The 16,321-nt window shown below is 38.2% G+C and overlaps 1 protein-coding gene across 2 annotated transcripts in view; it reads left to right on the top strand.

Annotated features, from left to right (window-relative positions):
* Positions 1 to 5,822: 5,822 nt before the first annotated feature.
* LOC108679886 overlaps positions 5,823 to 16,321 on the top strand; it is a 28,169-nt gene continuing 17,670 nt past the window's right edge. For both annotated transcript variants that reach the window (XM_018168627.2, XM_018168628.2), the window contains exon 1: positions 5,823 to 5,879. The gene's annotated coding sequence lies outside the window, so the exon portion shown is untranslated. The remainder of the gene's footprint in view (positions 5,880 to 16,321) is intronic.

Below are 16,321 nucleotides of genomic sequence, written 5' to 3'. Positions count from 1 at the left end.
TATCGGTATTACTTTAGATTAAGTGCATCCAAAAAAGTTTTTTTTTTGTTTAATTATATGTTCTTTGGGGTGTGGATAAAGAATCTTAAATTCGTTTTTGGCGGTCGGCATCGGAAAACCGATTTTTATATATGCCGATTTTTATATATTTTCTAAGATAAAATGCAAGTTAAATCTTGGCCCCAATATCCGTGGATTTATAACGTTTTTAACTTGGCCTCGGTGACCCATATACTCTTGCAACCACGACATTGCAACCACGGTTAAGTTAGGTTAAGTTTTTTCGCCGATTTTGCCTATTTTTCCCGGATTTTTTTCGACGAATTAGAGCCTCGGGGAAGAAAATCGGTTTTCTGATGCCGACCGCCCAAAACGGATTTCAGATTCTTTATCTAAACCCCAAAAACATATAATTAAAAAAAACACCCTTTTTTGGATGCACTTAATCTAAAGTATTACCCAAGTATCGCTTGGAATTTCATAGAACGAAACTATGAATCATTTTGGTGTTCAAAATTGTGTTTGCAGATGAACACAATTACGTATTCCTACATCCAAATACTATAAATTTTATAAAATCGAAAGAGCAGCAGTTTCTCCTCGCGTTATTTGTTTCTAAAGAAAACGTTGCACATACGTTCAGGCATAACTGCAAGTGTAACGAACTTATTCAGTTTTTGCTTGGAACCTGAACATGAATGTACAAGAGTTCCATTGCCTATATTTTCAATTGATATTACACCAACTAAAAAAAATCGAGATTATGTGTCAAATATTGTGTCGTGCAGAGTTCAGATAAACATTAGTTCGTTCAGTGACAGTTGGGTGATGATGGAGCTGCATGACGAACCCAATCAAATTCGCACTCCACTTTATAAACCTTTCCCTGGGTAAGCAAGCTAAAAATCACCGCAGCATATAAGTGCTTTAAAAGCAATAGCCCTTTAAGTCTGCAGCCACCGCTCAAGCATGCTCGTTCTTCAGCAAACAATTCTACATATACAGTTTTTTATGTATACGAAGATCAAATGAGGAATTGATTGAAAGCAAGAAATTTATTAGGTTGCAAGAAACGTCTTTTGACGTCAAAAGCCTCAGATACATCGTTGAACTCGTAAAGTCAATTTTATCTGTATCGTCGTTTCTAAATAAGAAATGCAAAGCTGATTTCACTAAGTATAGCAGCACTTAATTGTAAAAATACTCAGTCCGCTGCAGCAATGTCAATTCGCCGTCGCTTGTGATGCAACTACATAAAGTACAGTCATTGCGCCATCGACGTACATTGTGAAAATCGTGTGACATTGAGTACTTCCGTTCCACCATACAAGTAGGTACAATGTAACATGCAGCGATGCCGTGTACTGCCTCTAACACCATACAAATGCGAAATTGCAGTCTGTTCCTCACTTCGGAAAGTCTGATCCACTCAATTTACAGTTAGTTTACAAGTTAGAACGCATTTTAATCAGTCAGGTGACTTAAATACTTGGTCATTTGTCTGATTAAATGGCGTTAACCAATAATTTAAAGCGAAGAAAAGTTACCATATCTTCATAATAAATGTTTTGGTGATCAGCCCTTTCATCAGTCCAAAACATTGTGAATGCAAAAACAATCATTAGAGAAATTCAGTCTAAATATTTGTTATCAATAATCGTTATTAACAAACAGTCTTCTGGAACATACTTTAAAAAATATAACTCAGTAGGTACTCACTGCAGTGAGTGTCAGAGAGCGCATTTTCTCGTCGACGAAAACGTGAAGTCACGGACGGGCGGACGGACATGACGAGCACAATAGCGCCTTTTTCCCATAAATGAGAAAATGCGCTAAAAACACTTGTCGGTTGAGTTCTCGGCCAATGCTAATGTCGCGGTAAGATATTAATTACAACTCACGTTCAAAATGTCACACTTCTTAACATTCTGTATTCAATTTTTTAGTTCTTCTTCAGTGTATATTTATGTGACAGTCTGTGGCATGAAAATAGCTTTTTGGTGCGGCATGCGAGAACACATCGCAATATCCTGGCAAGCCTCATACTAGAACAACCGGAGCGAAAACTTGAGAGTCAACAGATTAGAGGCAAGATATTCAGATCATTCTATGCGCTTTAAAGTTTGAGGAGTCTTATTAAAAAAAATAAGACAGCAAACGATGCCTCTAATTTTAGAAACATTCATATTTAGAACAATGAGTCTCCAAGTTTTCATTACGTGTATGCATTAACTTATTTGATTAGCATTATAATTGGTTATAAATCTCATGCTTGTTGAATACAAATGTAGTCATGACTGTGTACCCTACATTCATTAGTTCAATGTAATTTTACTAATTCCTCTTATGCCTTAAACCCTTAACCTTAATTTTTGTAACATGCTCTATACTTCCAAGCATTTATTTGTCGTTAGCCGATAATTTTCTTTCGTCTTTTCTATAAATCTAATATCAATACAATATTTCATCTCATAATGGTTTACCTTCTTTTCTACTACTACACTTCTATAGTGTCATATGGATTCCCACTGTAATTTCCTGCCTTCTAATTTCCTAATTCCCTTCATAACAACTCGTACACGCCATAAATGTCGTGTAGTTCTGGTTGCCGAGTTGCAACTTAATTGCCTCTTGCCACGATGTCCCAACACAACCGCCTCCTTCTCTCCGTTTATGAGCTTCTCGTTAAAGCTGCACGAATTTTCATCTCAGTTGATGGCGACGTCGCACTTTTTGATGCCGGACGTATATCTCCTGACGCACTTTTGCTTTATTTGTTCCGTAGGCGCAGATGCATTCACCGACCTTCGGACGAACTCCGCAGCTTGCAATGAAACTGAAAGATGCTACACGTAAAGCGGCTAGCACTGCTGTAGCGAGTGCCACAAGTTTTATCACAAATGACAACGCAAATGACGTTTCACTGAAACTTACAACAGAAGTATCCCCAGTTTAATGAATACTGTAAGACAGTCTATCAAGCGGTGGGTGCAACGAAGTGCAAAAAATTATTTTAACATTCAAAGTGCTAAAATTTTAAGGATTTTCTACACATGACTGTGAGGAAATTTTCGTTCCTAGTGATGCTTTTGTTGTCACATTACTCCTCATTCCGACGTAATTCCTAATTAGACAATCTTACATTATTTTATATTTGTATGTGGATTACATAGGCGATCCGAGGAAGATCCTCATTTCCATAGCTTCCGATTTAGACGACTGATATTGGCCGCATCAAAATTTCTCGTCGCTGCATTCTAGTTTAGGCTCATGCAGGTCAAATCTTTTCTAAAAATGGTATGGCTCAAATTTAAATATGTACTGATATATACAGCACGAGTCGATTAAAAATAAGAGATGACATTACTATGAACTGATTGCGAAAAGCTATATTGTTATGGTTTGGAGAAATTAAACATAATGAAATTCTCTAAAGTCACCGCGGTTTGGAACTCGACGTAGCCGAAAGTTAAGGCAAGTATCCTGACTCAAAATTCGACAGAAATTCAGAAGTCGTCGTGACCATCTCAGCTCAACAAGAGCTGCAGTGCTTCGCTTTTCGGTCGCTTGTTGGTCAATGGAGCTTCGTTTTACTTGGAGCTGCATCGGGTTCGTTTTAGTGTATGAGGTACATTATCCAAAGTCCCTCGGTAAGGGAAAAAAAATTTATGCAACAAAAATCAAATAACAAATTAAGAAACGGGAAAAAGTCATTGAGAACAAATTGCATAAATGGATGCAGTATGGTCAATTTAATTTGTACGAGATGGCACTACACAGGATCCGTGTTCAAATCTCAACGTGATTTATTCGAGGTCTACTCAGATTGACTCAGGGCCTAGGATTCCATCCAGTACTCTCTTAGACACAGCTCGGGTTCAGCCACAGCAACCCTAAAAAACAGAGCCAATCCTAAGTAACAAAGACAATTGATGTGCACATGATTGCTGAATATCTTTGAATGCAATACTTAGGTCTCCAGTTGGACAAAACTATTTCTGCAACGTTACAACCGGCCTTCAATTGCGTCAAAAATACTCATCAGAATGTGATGCCAACGGCGCATGCAGCAGTGAACTTTTTGTAACCTTTTTTTTCTTTGCATTAACACGATTACTTAACCTACAATTTTGCTAGATATTAGCAAGTTACTATATTTTAGTGATTGTTTTTGTTGGTATTCAATTTTTTATTAAAATATCGTAAAATACTATTTATTTAAGTGCGTAGGGATATTACATTTAATTTTAGAATTTTCGTTTGCTTTTAGGTTCAATCCTAATGAAGCTACACAGAATATGTCAAAATCTTTCATATGAATACATTTGTTTTTCAGGACCTTTTGCTCACCAATTTACAAATTCACCTACCTCTGTAGGTCTACATTTTTTGCGGAAAACAAGTCCTGACTTGAGTGGGGATCCCTCACCCCTTGGCAGCTGCTATCTCAGCAGCGCCAGCTGTGGCTGCCGAGGCCTCCGTCTCTTGATAGGCTTAAAATATTCACAAAAGTTGCTCTACGAGGCCATCATTTGTGTGGCAGTAATTTAGGTGCCTCGTGCCTCACTGCCTCACATGGGCCTCAAAACGTTCCAAGCTGCGTTCACGAAACGCTTTTTATACATTTTACTCCTGACGGTAACTCGGACTTAAAATGCGTAAGGTGCAAATGTTGAGCTTACATAATGAATGTGACGACAGTTGAACAGTTTAATAATACCCTGCTTGATGGGGCGTTTGCAAACACCAACCGTGTATAAAATTGTAATGTCAAATATAAACACTAAAATTTCTGATTCAAGCATCAGTAATCAAAATAACCTAAAAAAATATGTCCACTCAACAGCTTTCTAGTGCTTCTCCTCTCATGCCTCTATTTAAAAAATTTTAACTAATTATACCTTTTATAATTTTATATGACTCTCAGAGGGTACAAATTTTCAGTCGCCCTGAGCGCCTCCCGCATGAACGCGGCCGCCGTCCCGCCGGTGTCGCCGCTGCTGACAGTTACGGCCCGTGAACGTCAGTACTTCCGCCAGCCTAGAGCGCTACTCGCCACACATTTGTTTAAATTTAAATCGGAATTATTAGATTTTTTATTATCTTTGAGCAAGTACAGCGAGCAAGCAAGAGCAGGTACAATTGAGCAAGTACTTCAAGGTAGCTCATATTGGGGTGAAGACTCAACTACTGGATTATTATTGTTATTTTACGCGTTCTATAACGTCAAAAATATCTAAAGTGTACTCCAAAACTATCATTGCCGAATTCGACAATTTATCACAAGGCGGAAATAAGTATGCGAGAGCTTTGAGCATAATTTGTCGTTATAAAGTAAAGAGTAAAATGGAGTCGGTATACTAGATAGTTATTAATGAGATCGTACCTACCAGCATCGGCTTCAAGTTCTGATAAACATCTTGTAAACTAGAGCGATGCAGAGACCGGGAGCGCTCATTAGTGCTGTGGCAGGAGCATACAATTGCACGGACTCGTCACCCTTCGACCTTCCAGCGCCTGACCTTTGATAATTCGAGAGGTCATGTCGACCTGGGCGGAGTTTAGTCTAACGATTATTTTGGTTAGATTAAATTAAGCCATTTTGATTATGTCAAGCCAAAAACCTGTAACGTTACATAGCACATTAAGTAACTGAGGCTATTTGGGCAAAAGATGAAGGCACTCGAGAGTATAGGCTTACGATGTACTCGTACCCCAGAAATCGAAGAGGCGGAGCTTAGGAACATATGGAATTTAAGAGGCGTACACAGATTTGCCCGGAAGGTATAAATAGGGGACGCTCAGTCGCCTCCACCAGCAGTGCTGCACCGGCTGTTGTGACGCCAGGAGGTTTTAGTGCTCAGCGTCTGCTCGTATCGGTGAGTAGTAACTCATAAACGTATCAGTCTCCATAGTGATATAAAAATTTGTGATATAATTGTGTGAATCTCATTGTTTTATAATGGTTTGATATTGTTCTGAAATCCCAACATGCAGTCATTCTATTTGCATACAACATAATCAGGCAAAAAAAGTTATTTTTTTACTCTCAAAAATAATAGATTTTGTTAGTCTTGAGGATGGAAGGATAAAAATTTATCTTTATATTCAAATTTATATTATATCAGTTTCCTAAACGATTTTGGATGAAATACTTGTAATAAATTTATGGTAAAACATCAATTATCTTGATACAGCACAAAGTAAATGAAATTTTGGGTCTAAACTCCGTAGACTATTCCCGTAGTCGTGCCAGGATATGAAGGAAGTAAGTGTTAACAAGGCAATAAATTCACTAAAAGCCTAATGTTACCTCTACCTCTTTATTCAATTCAGATTCTCAATTAAAATGTTGTAATGTTTATTCAAAGGGTCTTACGAAAGCAGATTTTTAGGAATGTATAAAAAAATTTTAAACTCTTCTGTTTGTTGGAAAATTTATTTATTTTGTACGAGGTCATAGCTTAAAATCTAAAGAAAAATCCTAAATGGTGACATCCTACGCTCATGCTCCAAATGAAATACGACTAAACATCCACATGTGAAACGGAAGGCTTTACCACCGCAGTTAAGGAATGCTCAAAAACATTTAAAAAATAATTGTTCACGACATTTTTCTATGCCAGTACTTATGAAAAATGGGACCGATGATCTTCTAAATATTCAGTCCAGTTTCTTTAAATTTGATTGATCGGCAATTTCATCTCATCTACAGCAAGCGACAAGTGTCTGAATTATATTGTTATTTTATGATTCATTTTAGGTAGCTAATACATCTTCGTATTTTATTTAATATGTCATTCCATTCGGAGAGCGTAGAGGAAACAATTAAGGTTTCTTCCCTGTGTGATACAAAGAGACATTGGAAACACAGCATCCTGTTTAGTGCTGGGTGACGGGCGGTCTATTCAATTAGTTTGTACTTCATCTTTATGATTCGTTTGTTGAAGAGATGAGACAAGTATTATTTTCAATTAAACAGTACTCCATATAATGCACGAGCAATAGACGATGCACGAAGTTCAATTTTTCTTGAATCAAGGAAATAATTCTTCCTGCATATCGCTCTGGTGCTCCTGTTCGTTACTGATACTTTTATTTGTTACAGAAAAGTATCCCGTCAGTTTAGGCGGCCTCAATATTAATGTTTTACATATTATCTCCGAATTAGCTGAGGATCAAATTTATGATTTTCTGTTTCATTGACTTTTCGGCGTCTCCATGCTCGTTTGTGTAAGGGTTTACTTCGAATTTTTTATCTCCATATTAGACCATCGGTTATTTGTTCTCATTCACTGCCTATGTTGCACTGCTCTCATATTTTTCTTTATCATAAGCCGAAGCAAGAGCTTTAAGCAAAATAACTTTTCCGTCGCTCTGCTCTTGGCAACTTCCAATTTATGCGCCAAGAGTTTCAACATAAGTTGTAAGGCGCGCACATTCTTCAACAGTTTTTCTCGCTTGAGAGAACCCACTGGCGTCACAGAGCAAAATATCCGGCAGGGCTTGGTTTTCCATCAAAAGGCTACGAAAAAAGCTTCCAATTGCCTTCTCGTCAAAGGTTAAACAACAGCGAGATATTTGATTCTGCAGCCACCGCAGTGAAAGCTATTTTTCCTTTTGAGGTGCCAGCGCCGACCATTTCCTGGCCTCATATTGAGACGCCAGAGACCAAAATGTTGCGCTCACGTCTCGTATTTCCGAGCTGTTCAGCAGATCATTTGCTTGCTCCACGCGAGCTGCGTCCAAAGCATTCGCCAACGCCGCAAGACTGCTTCTGATGCTGGTCTATTCACTAGCGCCACTGAAATGTTCCGGAAATGATTTCAATCCAATGAGCATGTACACTTCCAATAGAAGTTCTTGGACTTCGTTTAGAATATAAAAATTTCGAGTAGCTTCAAAATCTTCTATGAGAGAGAATACGGCGGAAATGCAACTCTCTCTCATCATTTTTCTACGGAAAATCTCACGGTCACAACCATACTGGGTCTCATTTTGGGACATAAAATCGTTCAATTCCGAGAGATCACAGAGTAATGTCCTGACAAAGTCAGTTAGTCTCCTCAAATACGGCTAAGGCAGCTCAATGTCTTCCTCTATGAGCCTCCAGTATCCTTGGTCTATCTCGTGAGCCGCCAAGTAATCATCTTCTAGATTTTCAGCTTTTTATTTCAAAGTCTGGAGACAAAAATCCGGATTGATGACGAGTGATCTGGCAAGTGGCAGAGTTTGCTCCAATTTGCATACATTGACAGCATCTTAAAACGTCGGCAGGTCGAGACTCAGGTCCGGGTACATATGTTCAATAAAGTTTCGATTTGATTTAAGCGTCGCCACATTCCTGCCGGACATTTTAAGATTTTCTTCGGGACCTTCGTTCGATCATTAAAATTATCAGATAATAAATGTGCTAAAGCCTTTAATGGTATATTTGATACGCTTCGATTATGGTGTGCTTATTAACGGCTTGGCGAGAATCGGTGAACTACTCTGAGAATATTGACGATCAGATGCAACAACAATTCATATTCGCTCACTAGAACATCCAATTATCGGTGGGAAATAATTGGAATCAAGGAAAACTTGATAAACAATTATGTGCTAACGCCATTATCTAAAAATAAGGATAATAATAAGTAATAACCTTTACGTACTCTTTCCACCGTCAGATTCCACCACCGCGACAGCTTAATGCAAAAGTTAATGTCTCAGAAACTTGGTAAAGAAATAGACAGTATACTTTCCCGTATCACAAATGCAGCATTTTTCTATTGGCTCAGAGTTTGACTTTAAATCCAAGCACTTGGACCGAAATTTTGAGTGCTCATAAAAGTCAAGAGGTGAACGCTCTGCCGCTATCGAGCTGCCCACAACTTCAATTTCCGGCTCTCTGTTTATTTTATTTGTGCATCCTTTGCAGGATATCATAAATATGTTCCAACTTCCATGGTTCATAACATTTTGAGCGTTTGAAAGGGTGGAAATTATTCACAGTGAAAATTTAAAATATAATAAAAACAATTTCTCATATCTTTTGTATAATGAAGTAGAAGGCAATTTTTAAAGAAGGCATTAGGAGTTGGAGGTTTGACGTACAATACTGATACATATAATTATAACACAACAATAAAGCGATAAGATCACAATTTAATAGAATGTCCGTGTCTCAGCAACATTGTAAGAGAAATTTTTACTTGTAACATTACTTGCAACAGCACTTTAAATTAATATAATTAATATCAAAAATATCTCGAGGTACCGAACACGCTAGCAGTACTTAACCACATCGATGTGTAGCTAAAAAATTCGTTGACATAAACTCACCCCAAAGCATTTCTTTAGATAACACCCACGATCTTGATGTGATATCTATCAGGTAATGCCCATTCAAAACTCAGGTTCAGTTAAAAAGTCAAAAAATCTGAGCATGCGTCTTCCACTCTCATCGATTTCACTATGCGGAAACTTGTGCGCATGATGATAAATGTGCGGAAACTTGTGCGAACATGCCTTTTATTTTGACAGATTATTCCTGCTGGGCAATAATATTCCTTCATGTGTGACGATAAGCCACCAGCCTCTGATGATAAGCCACCAGTTCGAAGGCCGAAGAAGAAGCTCTTTATATAAAAAATAATATATCCTGAGAAGAAATTAATTCTAATGTCTGATTTACACTCATGTCTGCGGTGCCGTCGAGATTTCGATAAGATGATTGAATTTGTTCCATGACAGGATTAAGGTAATACGTGTAAAATCTTCAACATTTTATATTAGTTGTGAAATTGCGACCGCTTCCATGTGTTATGGATTTCTGGATTGTAAACCGAGTGCGTAGAGGTCTCGCAATTTCCATTTAAACACGACTGTGGATGCGGTTTGAGAAATTTATTTAAATTTCAAGGCTGCTGAAAAATTGATTTGAAGCTGAAAATTCCCCCAAAAATTTCTAGAAGCAGGATCGAGGAACCACATTTGCCAGTGTTAGTCCAGTGTTTCCATCGAGAGTTAATTTTTTAATCGAGTGAGAAGATATCAGAAGCGCATGTTCTTGATTGATCAAATGCCAGCTTCGCATTCCATAATACGCACTCATAAATTTTCAGTTTTATGATGCTGGCGAGCGGAGAAGAAGAATATCCCCGATATTTTCACGAGAATATCACGAAACTGTTTCAAACTTTATTAATTCCCGTTGTACAATACATGTAAAATTTAGTGCTTACGCTTTCCTAATATGAAAAATTATGAGGTGAACAATGGTTTTGAAATGAAAGTTCTCTTAACATCGATGGTTAAACTTGTAATATTGATAACACACAATTGGCAAGGTACAAAAATAGTTATTATTTACTCTTGGTTAAAGCATCATTAAGAATGGGGCTGAATTGTTTACTCTCTGTTAAAGCAACGTTAAGAATGGGGCTGAATTGTTTTAACTTGGGGTGATGCTGATGAATCAAATTACCTTAGCACTAACTTAATTACAGTTTAAATAAAAATCGCAATTGATAATGTCTTTCTGGAACAATATTAATACTTTTTTGCTGTCTTAATTAGTTGTCTGACTCTCTAATTAATGTCTTACTACCCAAGACTTGCCTCATCTCTGAGTGGTTCTTGCATCAGGGTTCACGCGAGAGTTTAATTAATATCATTCTGACTTCATTTGAACTCTTAAATCGCATGCTCACAAAGAATTTAAACGCTAAAAATGTCAAGGAACTTCACTTTAATTTATGCTTATCGAATATGCGGCGAATTTGAAAGACAGGAATTATCCTTTGATCGTAAAAATTGTATTCCCCGAAATCTTAAACCTGAAATGAATATAAGTATAGTTATTACTTCAACTTAATTATGTGCCTATATATCTATTTATTAATCGTACTTGACTCTTAAGAATCACAAATCACATATACAAATAGAGCTCCCCTCAGAACAGGTAAGCCACGAGACTGTGGAGAAGCCATGCCAACCGTTTTGTCCAGGCACTTGCACATTATGGGGCTTGGATAGCGCAGGGCGCTGACAGACGATTTAAGTTTTCCTAGCGCCCTTGATGTGTTGCCACTGGGCACCAGAAATTTTCCACACCTTGGAAATATTATATTCGGTGGAAATATTATATTATAGGGTAACATGGGGCAGCGAGCCAACTGCGGGTCATGGGCCCATAGCGGGTCTCTCGCTAAGTATGACAGATATTGGTCTGTGTTCTCTACCGCCGGTCGACAGTTTCACTGGGATGAAGTGTACGGATTTACGTTTTGCTAAATGTTTGCGTTATTAAGTTATTTGTGAATAACTGTTTTAGTCCAGATAAAAATTTTTTTGCTGCTACATAAAATTTTTTTCGATTACTGTAGATGAAGCTTTTGAAATTACTGTGAATTATATTTTCAAAGTAATATTTATAGGGATAATTTTGAGATCAAGTTTAGACTATTAGCTTTTAAAATAAAATGTTGACACGATATAAATAGAAATGATACCTAGTGGGGAAACGGGCCCACGCGTGTCACGGGGCAGAGCGCCCATGGTGAAGTCTTGTGTTATACATCATTAGATTTGTCTCAATGACCTTTTCAAACTATGACTAGCTTTTTGAATTACAAATTACACTTCATATTGCATGATTTTTTTCTTTGCTGCCTCAAGGCAGCAGGTTTAGTTTCTAGTTATGCATATTTGATCCCTTATCGAGTTATTGACTCTTGCCTTGCCAAAAGTTGATTTCAGTCAACACCAATGAGCCAAACGTTGATGAGTTTTTATGGTGTTGGCTGAATTCACGATTAGGTACGAATTCTCTGCACATAATATCTGGATTATGGACGAAACTGGAACGAAGTTTTTTTCTGATCAACTAAATATATTTTTTGTAGTCAAGGATACATTTTTTCATGTCAAGGACGAATTTTTTACCGCAAGAATATATTTTTTAAGTGAAGGATATATATTTGTATGTCAATGAAATATTTTTCTTCACGTCGGTGATAGATTTTTTAAGCCAAGAGTATATTTTTTTCATGTTAAGTATATGATTTTTTGAGTTGTTAAAAAATGAGTGAATGTCATATTTTTTATTACATTTTCTTATTTTTAACTGTAAAGTGTTGCTTTTTCATTTTTAAAGGAAAAATATGCATTTGTGGTCAAGGGACCAAGGGTGGGCGCCTTGCCCCAAGCCCATGGGCCCATTACCCCAGGGGTGGGGCAATGGGCCCATTTTGACACTTTTTACAAAATAGTGTTTCATTAAAAATTGAATAAACATATAGGCGTCTAATTCACATCATACATTCCTCATTAGTTGTATCTTTAAACAAAACAAAGAACCACCTCGTATCAAATAAAACTTCATCAAAAATTTAGTTTAAAAAAGTGGGGGGCGCGCTGCCCCATGTTGCCCTATATTACTATTCGGTGAATTTTATGGTTCGATGAAGGTATGGCGATCTTACCTGATGATTTCTTTTGTTAGTGGACTTCAATTGAGAGCAGCTGGATTTATGTTGTGCACGTCGACAGCGTATATCGTTGGAAGACTCATAAAAAATATATCATTTATTTTGTAATCATAAAGAAATCAATTGCAAATGGATGACAATTACAAATTGTATTTTTTATATCTCAACCTCCAAGTACATAGGCACGCACTTTTTTCAAGTATTTCTTCTACCAAGTTAACAAATTGACATTTTATTCGAAATCTGAGACCAAGAAAGTGAAACATCGAGAAGCATGTAGCTTGAATGAGTTATAAAAAATACCTGTAACTGTTAGCAGTTTTCAAGATGATCTGAGATTTTATGTTAAGCTTCTTTATCCATCAATTCAAATGCAGTCCCCGCGACAAACTTTTGCTAAACATTTTTATGGTGTGACGCGTCATTTCTTCATCAGCCGAGGATAGATAAATTAAATAATTTCGATTACATGGCGCTCCTGTGGCTCTTTCAATATTGCCAGTCATTAGAACTCAATTGCCGTCATATATAACATTAAACATGGATTATACGATTCCATACATCCTGAGTCATACTAAAGCTAGGAAGGTTAATCAAATAATCAACAATCAAGTTTGCATAGACGCATTACCCAGCCGATATAAATGATGCTTATCTCAACTCTGTTCGAGATGAAACCTTCAACAAATACATTGATTCTTTGCATTGCATAATCAGTAAAACTGTAAGAGATTTTTCATTCTTTGCCCCCATAAATTTTCATACAAATATACTAAACATTACGTGTATTATATGCACGCTTTTAACACGGTCTCGAATGTTCACTAGCCAACAATATCACAGAAACTGCCTTCCCGTTCTGCAGCAACTTCGTAGTGTTGCGCTGTCACGACTCCATCAAACGTAAAGGGTTTCACTTCCTGCAATGACAGCACTTAACTGGACAATTCAGTACAACTACATAACAAGTATTCGGTCGCTGGCTTCCTTGCTTCTCTTGAAATTTATTTCGGGACGCCAGCTGTGCTGCAGCTGTCATTTTTCATACCACCTTTCATCCTACAATGATTTCTATGTTAGATCTCAACCAAATTCTGACTACGCTTTCATATTTAATCTATTATATGCCAATCTGAGGTAATAAATATATCTATACGAAGCTCCTCGTGCATGAGCTCAGAAGAGTACAGTTTGCAATTTAAGTTAAGGCATTATAAATCAATGTGAGGCTAAAGTATTTTAAGAATACACTCGGTGTCGTATTTTCAAACTTTTGCAGTTTTTACGGTAGTCTAGGTGTACCAACTACGCCATCGTACATATGATCATCGTTATACAGTGGTTCTAATTACATTCTGGAACTCCTCAGAGCGCCCACTTACGTCTCAACTGTTCACACATTTGCCCCAACCGTAGAAAAGACTGTACTGTCCGACAAAAACTTCTAATTAAAGTTAGGAATTTCAATTTCGCCGGCATCTGAGAGCGTAAAAGAATTTCATGTTTTTCATGTTTCAATTCAACCTTTTGAAAATCTTTTTATTGATAGTAAAATTCTACAGCAATAAAGGAACAACCAACACAGGCACATTTATTTGATGAAAACATCTAAAGTCGCCCAGTTAATTTTCAATAATTTGTACGTTAAAATTGTAACTTTTATACGCTCATTTTCCAATAACGTTGCCTTTTTAGCGCATTTTCTTATTTATGAAAAAAATGCATTATTGTGCTCGCCATGTCCGTCCGTCCGTCCGTCTGTCCGTCCATAACTTCACGTTTTCGTCGACGAGAAAATGCGCTCTCTGTCACTCACTGCAGTGAGTAATGAGTTATATTTTTCTGTTTAGAATTGTTGTCGTCTCCCCCAAAATTAATGAATAGATGATAATTACTTTCAAGCATCATCAAACGTCGTTCCTGGTGTGGTACTAAACACCATTCAACTTTATACCAACCATTAATTCCATAGTTTTTAATATTATAAAATAGCATCAGAGCTACGGTCACATGCCCCAGCTAGAGTGAAGGATATTCCATTTGGTGTGTGGAGGCGCTCGGTAATTCGGGTGACGTAAGCCTTGCCTTAAAGCTGCTGTAGCTGCTGCTGAACTGCAGCCACTGCTTTGTTGCTCCTGCAGCTGCTGCTGCTGCTGCTGCTGCTGTGGCTGCTGTGGCTGCTGCTGCGACAGCCACTGCTCTGTTGCTTCTCTAGCTGCTGCTGCTGCTGCTGTTGCTTCTCCTGTTGCTGCTGTGGCTGCTGCTGCTACACTGCAGCCGCTGCTTTGTTGCTCCTCTAGCAGCTGCTGCTGCTGTTGCTCCTCCTGCTGCTGCTGTGGCTGCTGCTGCTACACTGCAGCCGATGCTCTGGTGCTCCTGTTTGTTTAAAGGAATCTAGTAGGCCAGTTCTACTCCTCACAGCATCTATGAAATGAATTATAAGCCGCCTTAATCTTTACGAAAAGGTTGACAGTGGAAGCCGTCAGGATGAAAATGCAAACTGAAAAAATAAACGTGTTTTATGTGCTACAGTTACTGTATTCTGCTTTATCATCTCTTTTTCAACGAACGCTGCCTGTTAATCTTTACAACAATAGATCATAAAATATGCCCTCGTGCGTACGAACTTATCAAAGGTATACCCGTTTTACGATATAAAAATATCTTTGATTTTGAACTGTAATTCCTAATGTGCAATAAAAGATGGATTCCGAATTATCATTTAATTCCGAAGCTAATTTAACACTCAATACTTGACAAAACAGTAGAATTGTTCATCAGTTTCATTTTACTTCTTTGCTCTGTTATAAGCGCTCGATGCTATTATCCCTCCATCAACTTCTTCCAGCTTGACGTGCAAAATTTCAAGCTTTCCATAAATATGCACCTTATTCAAATTCCCTCCTTTAAATTAATTCCATTACGAATTAAGTTCTCGCCAGTTGCGTATCACAATTTTTCGGAGCTGCATTGATGTTTTGCAGCAGATAATCTTGGTTCATTATACGCTGGTGCTCCTGCTAAATCTTTAAATCTTAGTGCGTGGTGCGCCGAGATGCGGACCGAGTGAGGATTAAAGTATACGACGAGGATCACTGCTCGAGGCCTGGGGGGGGGGGGGATTTTAGACTTCAGAAAAGGCGCGAGTCGCTCGGAAAACAAAGAGAGAATTTCTGCTCCATTTTTGTCGGGATGCAGCGCCGCAAGACATCGTTTCGTGTCCATGAAGTTTTTTTTATTGAGCAGTTCAATTTATCTGTAACTAATCCATATAGAGGTTTACTTGCCTGAATTTGATGCCGATTGCCAGCGTGTTGCAGCTGGGCATAAATTAAGAGCCCAACTTGAATCCTTCGATAAATGTTTACGGGATCGGCGAGGGAGAGCGCGTGATGACTTGCATTCCCTTCCAGGTATAACACGAAACGAATTTTCTCCAAAGAACCTGCTTTCAATTTGCCAAAAAGATCTCTGTCTTGGTTACTTCCCACTCCATCAAACATCCCCCTTCATTCACTTCCACTGTTGGCAAGTCAGACGCATTGCAATTCTAAGACCACAAACCAGCCCGCGCTCTGTAATTAAAAGCAAATGCTGAGCTGCTCGGAGTAAACAGCGGGACGCATCCCTGCGTCGCCAAGCTTCCTGTCCCAACACTGACAAGGATACAGCGCCTCTGACAACACTGCGATGGTGTCCAGACACTGACAAGGATACAGCGTCTCCGACAACACGACGAAGGTGTCCAGACACTGACAAGGATACAGTGCCTCTGACAACACTGCGATGGTGTCCAGACACTGACAAGGATACAGTGCCTCTGACAACACTGCGATGGTGTCCAG

This window comes from Hyalella azteca, unplaced genomic scaffold (assembly GCF_000764305.2).
Source record: "Hyalella azteca isolate HAZT.00-mixed unplaced genomic scaffold, Hazt_2.0.2 contig11639, whole genome shotgun sequence".
NCBI lineage: Eukaryota > Metazoa > Arthropoda > Malacostraca > Amphipoda > Hyalellidae > Hyalella > Hyalella azteca.
The sequence above is the reverse complement of the archived record's forward strand: the minus strand, read 5'-3'. Positions and strand labels throughout refer to the sequence as shown.